Genomic DNA, 6,915 nt, shown 5'->3' on the forward strand with positions numbered 1-6,915 from the left:
TCTGTCTCTGGGCTGGAGTGCAGTGGCTTGATCTCGGCTCCCTGCAAACTCTGCCTCCCAGGTTCAAGCGATTCTCCTGCCTCAGCCTCCCAAGTAGCTGGGACTACAGATGCCTGCCACCATGCCCAGCTAATTTTCATATTTTTAGTAAGAGACGGGGCTTTCAGCATGTTGGCCAGGATGGTCTCCATATCTTGACCTAGAGTAATCCGCCCGTCTTGGCCTCCCAAAGTGCTGGGATTACAGGCATGAGCTACCTCGCCCAGTCTAAATAATTTTCTTCTTAACTCCTATATCAGTATCAGTGGGGCCTGACACTGGGCTGAGCCAGGGGTGTGGAGGGAAGAGGTGGAAACAGAAAGAAATTGCCAAAGGGTCACTGAGGCCTCTTAGACATTTGCACACTTCTGACCTAATTATTTTAACTGTGCCTCTGTTGGCACCCTAGGTCCCCAACTCCCAGGCGATTGCATCCTCCTCTCCTACCCTGCCCCTATGGGCCACATTGCCACTCTATCACCCAAATTAAGTCTCTTAGTTCTGAGAGCAGCTTGACTGGATCAATTCCCTGTCAATCCATTTCCCATCCATTTGCTGGAGGGCTTAAAAATGTAGATTTGATTGTATCGCTCCCCTGCTAAAAAAGCTCCCTTGGCCAGAAAGGTGCTTGGCTATGCTTCCGAGAGGTGTCTCAGAGTAATTCTTAATAACACCCTCTTTCTCTCTCCAGTGTGTCTCCTTTGGGAATATAAAGTTATATGATCAGAGTGGGCACAGTGGCTCAAGCCTGTACTCCTAGCACTTTGGGAGGCCGAGGTGGGCAGATCAGGAGGTCAGGAGTTCAAGACCACCCTGGCCAACATGGTGAAACCCTGTCTCTACTAAAAATACAAAAAGTTAGCTGGGCGTGATGGTGCACACCTGTAGCTCCAGCTACTCAGGAGGCTAACGCAAGATAGTTGCTTGAACCCGGGAGGCAGAGGTTGCAGTGATCAGAAATCGAGCCATTGCATTCCAGCCTGGGTGACAGAGTGAGACTCCATCTCAAAAAAAAAAAAAAAAAAAGTTATATGGTCACCCTGCCTAAGGGGCTCAGAGTGATCCTGCTACTTCCCCTCCTCAGCCCATCGCAGGCTTCTGCAGCTACAGCCAACGCTTGGAGTGTCCTAAGTGCCAATGCTGGTCCGCGCCTGTTTCCTCCTGTTGTCCTCAGATCCCTCCCTTTCTTCTGCAGAGGAGATTCTTCCTAGGTGCCCAAGCCCTCTGGCTTCTGTGTGGTTTCATCCAATGAGACGCCCTGGCAGGAGACCGGAGGGAGCCAGCTATTCTTCTTCCCGAGACTTCTGCAGGGTTTTCCTGTAGCGATTGTCCTTTCTCCAGGGTCCAGTCCCTGAAAGACAACCTGTCATGGATGAGGAGCAACTATTTGGGCTGGTAGCATGGGCTAAAAGAATGAACCAAGACAGCTGAAGGTAAAGAAAGACAGATTTATTATTAAACACAGTAGGAAAATCTGTTGCAAGGTTGCAATGGGCAGAATTAGCAGAAGAGGAGCTGATTGCAAGGAAATAAAGGCTTGCTGGAGATTTTATAGAGTTTTAAAATGGTTCTTGGGCTGATGGATAACGTCAAGGCATCAGGGACCTAACTTGCATTCTTCTGTCAGCTGAGGTGTTTGATAAATTGAAGTGTTGGATGACAAGCTTGTGTGCTCTGTGTGCTATCTATGCAGGAGGGCCACATGTTTGGGGCCATAAAGAAAGGCAGATCTGGGCAGGTGCAGTGGGTCATGGCTGTAATCCCAGCACTTTGGGAGGCTGAGGAGTGTGGATCATGAGGTCAGGAGTTTGAGACCAGACTGGCCAATATGGTGAAACCCCGTCTGTACTAAAAATATAAAGATTAGCTGGGCATGGCGGCGCATGCCTGTAGTCCCAGCTACGTGAGAGGCTGAGGCAGGAGAATTGCTCAAACCCAGGAGGCAGAGGTTGCAGTGAGCCGAGATTGTGCCATTGCACTCCAGGCTGGGTGACAGAGTGAGACTCCATCTCAAAAAAAAAAAGAAAGGCAGATCTATAGCTTATCTGCTTCCTCCTTACTTTATGCTGGTCCTGCCAGCCTGACTCCTTTTTCCTAACTAGGATTCCACACAGCTCCCTGCCTGCCTCTGGCTCCTTAGCTTCTGTCACAGCTCCTCCCTTCGTCCCTCCAGCCTGTGTCCTGGAAAGGACTTTCCACTGTGGCTCATCTCTCACTTGCATCATTACCCTGAATTTGTCTTCTCAGATCTTCCAGACCCTGTGTAGTGAATTCCCTCTGTCAAGTTTCAAAAGTTTGCTGGTGTTGGTGGCTCATGCCTATAATTCCAGTGCTTTGGGAGGCCAAGTCAGGAGGATTGCTTGAGCCCAGGAGTTTAAGCTTACAGTGAGCTATGACTGCACCACTGTACTCCAGCCTGGGAAACAGAGCAAGACCCTGTCTCTTAAAAACAAAAATCAAAGTGTTAATACTGGCTTATTTTCCTGATCAGACCCCATCATGTGTATGATAACATGGGTTGACTTATTTAATATCTTAACACTGTTATAAGGTAGGCATTATTTCATTTTTTAGACAATGAAACTAAGGAAGTTGAGGGATTTGGCCACTGTCACACAGTTTGTGACATTAGTTGGGTTCAAAAGATAAATTCCAGGAAACTAACATGGGAACTCTCCCCTGTTTCTGCATACCTTATAGATCTTGGTTTGAATTTGTCTTAGAACCTTTAATCCATAGTTCTTTGGGTTAACTATTGATCTTATGCTAATTCACTGTGATTTCTGGATATAAGGAGTCTCTCTCTTATATATCAGAGACCCATCATTTTTGTTGGTTTGTGTATTTGAATGAATAAATGAAATACAAACACATCCTCCTAAATAAGGACGCATTGATTAAGAGAGTTTTCCATGAGACTGCTTTTCAATATTCTACCTTATTGGTGACCTCCCAATGAGGAAATTATCAGAAGAGCCAGAATGCTTCCCAGATCTTGTTAGCACATTGAATTTGGTACCAAAACATCAGGCTTAATTTCCCAAAGAATGGCAATTGAAGTTAAATCGGGCTTGCAGAGTTGTCAGGGTGTTTGTGAACATGAGTTTGAAAGGGGAGGGAAATGATCATCTTCAGTATGCTGATAATAAACCAATGAAATGTGGTTCCAGGAACAATGCACTAAAGTTTGTGCCTCCTAGGCTGGGCACAGTGGCTCAGACCTGTAATCCCAGAGCACTTTGGGAGGCCAAGGCAGGCCGAGTGCCTGAGCTCAGGAGTTCAAGATCAGCCTGGGCAACACGGTGAAACCCCGACTCTACTAAAATACAAAAAATTAGCCAGGCATGGCGGTGTGCACTTGAACCCAGGAGGTGGAGGCTGCAGTGAGCCGAGATTGTGCCACTGCACTCCAGCCTGGGTGACAGAACGAGACTCTGTCTCCAAACAAAACAAAACAAAACCAACCAGACAAACAAAAACCTTGCACCTCCTGCATAGTTTTCTTTTGGGTAATGCCAAATTGTGTTCAGCAAAAACTGATCGATCTTATGTGCATAAATTGTCAGTTATCACAGAAATATCAGTCAAAAAGAAAAGAAAGTTTAAACATAGAAATCCTTGTTAGTTACTGGGCTTTAGCCTTTAAAATCGTGGGCGGATGGGGCCATCTGGTGTGCAGTTGCACAACTAGACATTGCTGTTTTCTTTTTAAACCTCCTCGCTAATAATGTGATTAATTTGTCTTTACAAATACAAACCATTCTTTTGTTTTTTCTTCAACTTTTAAGTTCAGGGGTACATGTGCAGGATGTGCAGGGGTTTTTTTCTTGTTTTTTTTTTTTTTAAATTCTTTTTTCCATACATATTCTGCTTATGTAAGTGTGCAGGTTTTTTATACAAAACCATGTGTGTCAGGGTGTTTTGCTACACCGATCTTCCCGTCACCTAGGTATTAAGCTGGAGTCCATTGGCTATTCTTCCTGATGCTGTCCCTCCCCACATGCCCCTTCTGACAGGCCCCAGTGTGTGTTATTCTCCTCCATGTGTCCATGTGTTCTCATCATTCAGCTTCCTCTTAGAGAACATGTGTGTATTAGTCCATTTTCAGGCTGCTGATAAAGACATACCTGAGACTGGGAATAAAAACAGGTTTAATTGGACTTACAGTTCCGTATGGCTGGGGAAGCCTCAGAATCATAGCAGGAGGCAAAACACACTTTTTACATGGTGGTGGCAAGATAAAATGAGGAAGAAGCAAAAGTGAAAACCCCTGATAAACCCATCAGATCTCGTGAGACTTATTCACTATCACAAGAATAGCACGGGAAAGACCAGCCCCCATGATTCAGTTACCTCTCCCTGTGTCCCTCCCACAACATGTGGGAATTCTGGGAGATACAATTCAAGTTGAGATTTGAGTGGGGACACAGCCAAACTATATCAACGCGGTGTTTGGTTTTCTGTTCCGGTGCTGGATTGCTGAGGGTAATGACTTCCAGATCCATCCATGTCTCTGCAAAGGACATAATCTTGTTCCTTTTCACAGCTGCCTAGTATTCCGTGGTGGGTATGTACCACATTTTCTTTATCCAGTCTATCAGCGATTGGCATTTAGGTTAATTCTATGTCTTTGTTATTGTGAATAGTGCTGAAATGAACATATGCATTCATGTATCTTTATAATACAATGATTTATATTCCTTTGGATATATACTCAGTAATGGAATTTCTGGGTCAAATGGTATTTCTGCCTTTAGGTCTTTGAGGAATCGCCACACTGTCTTCCACAGTGGTTAAACTAATTTACACTCCCACAAAGGGTGTAAAAGTGTTTTCTCTGCAACATCTGCAGTTTTGTTTTTTTTTTTTTCACTTTTTAATAATTGCCCTTCTGAGTGGCATGAGATGGTATCTCACTTGGTTTTGATTTGCATTTCTCTAGTGATAGGTGATATTGAGGTTTTCTTTCATGTGTTTGTTGGCTGCATGTATGTCTTGAGAAGTGTCTGTTCATGTTCTTTGACCCCTTTTTAGAGGGGCTGTTTAAAACAAAGCTTTTTTTTTTTTTTTTTTTTTTTTTTTTTAAGATAGAGTCTCACTCCATCGCCAGGCTGGAGTGCAGTGGTGTGATCTTGGCTCACTGTAACCACTGACTCCTTGGTTCAAGTGATTATTCAAGTGATTATCAGCTTCCCAAGTAGCTGGGATTACAGGCACATGACACCATGCCCAGCTAATTTTTGTATTTTTAGTAGAGAAGGCGTTTCACCATGTTGACCAGGATGGTCTCCATCTCCTGACCTCATGATCTACCCGCCTTGGCCTCTCTAAGTGCTGGGATTACAGGTGTGAGCCACTGCGCCCGCTGAAGGCAAACCATTCTTAAGGCTTTCTTAGGGTAACATTTTGCGAACGTTGGCTCATTCCCAAACATAAGCCTTCCCAAACTGATTCTAATCTAACCCTCACCAGCTTAAGTAGGCTTGCCTGCTAACAGATTCTCATCAGAGCAGAGTCAAAGCTAAAGCTCGAGGGGCCAGAAACCGTGAGTAAACACAGGAAGTCAGCAAGGAGAGAGCGGAAATAGCCCATGAAAAGGAGGAGACAAACCTCAAGGGGAAACTTTTCCCAATGCTTGTATGTCTTACTTCTTTAATCTCACAGAGCCCAACAAATAAATTATAAGAAAAGCAGAAGGAAGTATGATCATGATCATCATTGTGCCCCTTCCCGGAGTCTGGACTAGCCAGCCAGATTTCTGCAGGAGGTCTCCGACCTGCAGAGGGGAAAGGACGGTGAGAGGCAGGTGCATCCAGAGCCCGTGCTGGAGCCATCAGGGGCCCAGGACCACCCTGTCATCTCCTGACAGAAGCAGGTTCCTCAATGCCTGAAATGAATCTCAGCAGATCTCATGTGATTCAGAAGTGAGTCACTGACTGAGTGATTGTTAGTATAGATTCTCCACTGGGGCCCAAACCGGCAACTTCTGGAGACATTTTTGGTTGTTACAACTAGGAGAGGGGCATCTCCTACTGGCATCTAGTGGGTAGAGGCCAGAGATGCTGCTAACCATCCTACAATGCACTGGCAGCCCCACCACAAAGAATTATCTAGCTCCAAATATCAGTAGCGTCAAGGTTGAGAAACCGTGTGTCAGTGGCAGGAGAAACCGTAGAGGGAATTTCCAAAGTGGTAGGATCAGTAAAGGATAGACCCTGAAGTTTAAAGTTCTTCCAGGGAGACTGCTACCCAGTGTGGGAAACTCCATGCTATATCACTAGCTGTGGCGTGATGCCAAGTTACAGGTAACAGGTGCCAGAAGAAGCTCTGACCAGCTAAACCTAAGCAGACAGTCCTTGTGAAACTGAACGGAGTCAAAGATAACGAAGGGAGAAACTGAGGCTAATCAGTTTGACCTCATTCCTTCCTCCTCTCACGATCAGGGGACTTTGTGACTGGATTTCCTACAAATAGCAAAGGAATAAGAAGGCTTAGGTGAGAGGGCAAAGGGGCAAAATTGAAGTGAGCAGTGGAGCAGCAGATTAATGGCAGCAGATTTATTTATTCATTTATTTATTTACTTTTGAGACGGGGTTTCACTCTTCTTGACCAGGCTGCAGTGCAATGGCACGATCTTGGCTCACGGCAACCTCCGCCTCCCGGGTTCAAGCAATTCTCCTGCTTCAGTCTCTTGAGTAGCTGGGTAATTTTGTATTGTTAGTAGAGACGGGGTTTCTCCATGTTGGTCAAGCTGGTCTCAAACTCCCAATCTCAGGTGATCACCCTGCCTCAGCCTTCCAAAGTGCTGGGATTACAGGTGTGGGCCACCGTGCCCAGCCTAGCAGATTTATTTTTATTTATCTTTTTTTTTTTTTT

Source organism: Cebus imitator, unplaced genomic scaffold, assembly GCF_001604975.1.
Source record: "Cebus imitator isolate Cc_AM_T3 unplaced genomic scaffold, Cebus_imitator-1.0 Scaffold137, whole genome shotgun sequence".
In the NCBI taxonomy this organism is placed as follows: domain Eukaryota; kingdom Metazoa; phylum Chordata; class Mammalia; order Primates; family Cebidae; genus Cebus; species Cebus imitator.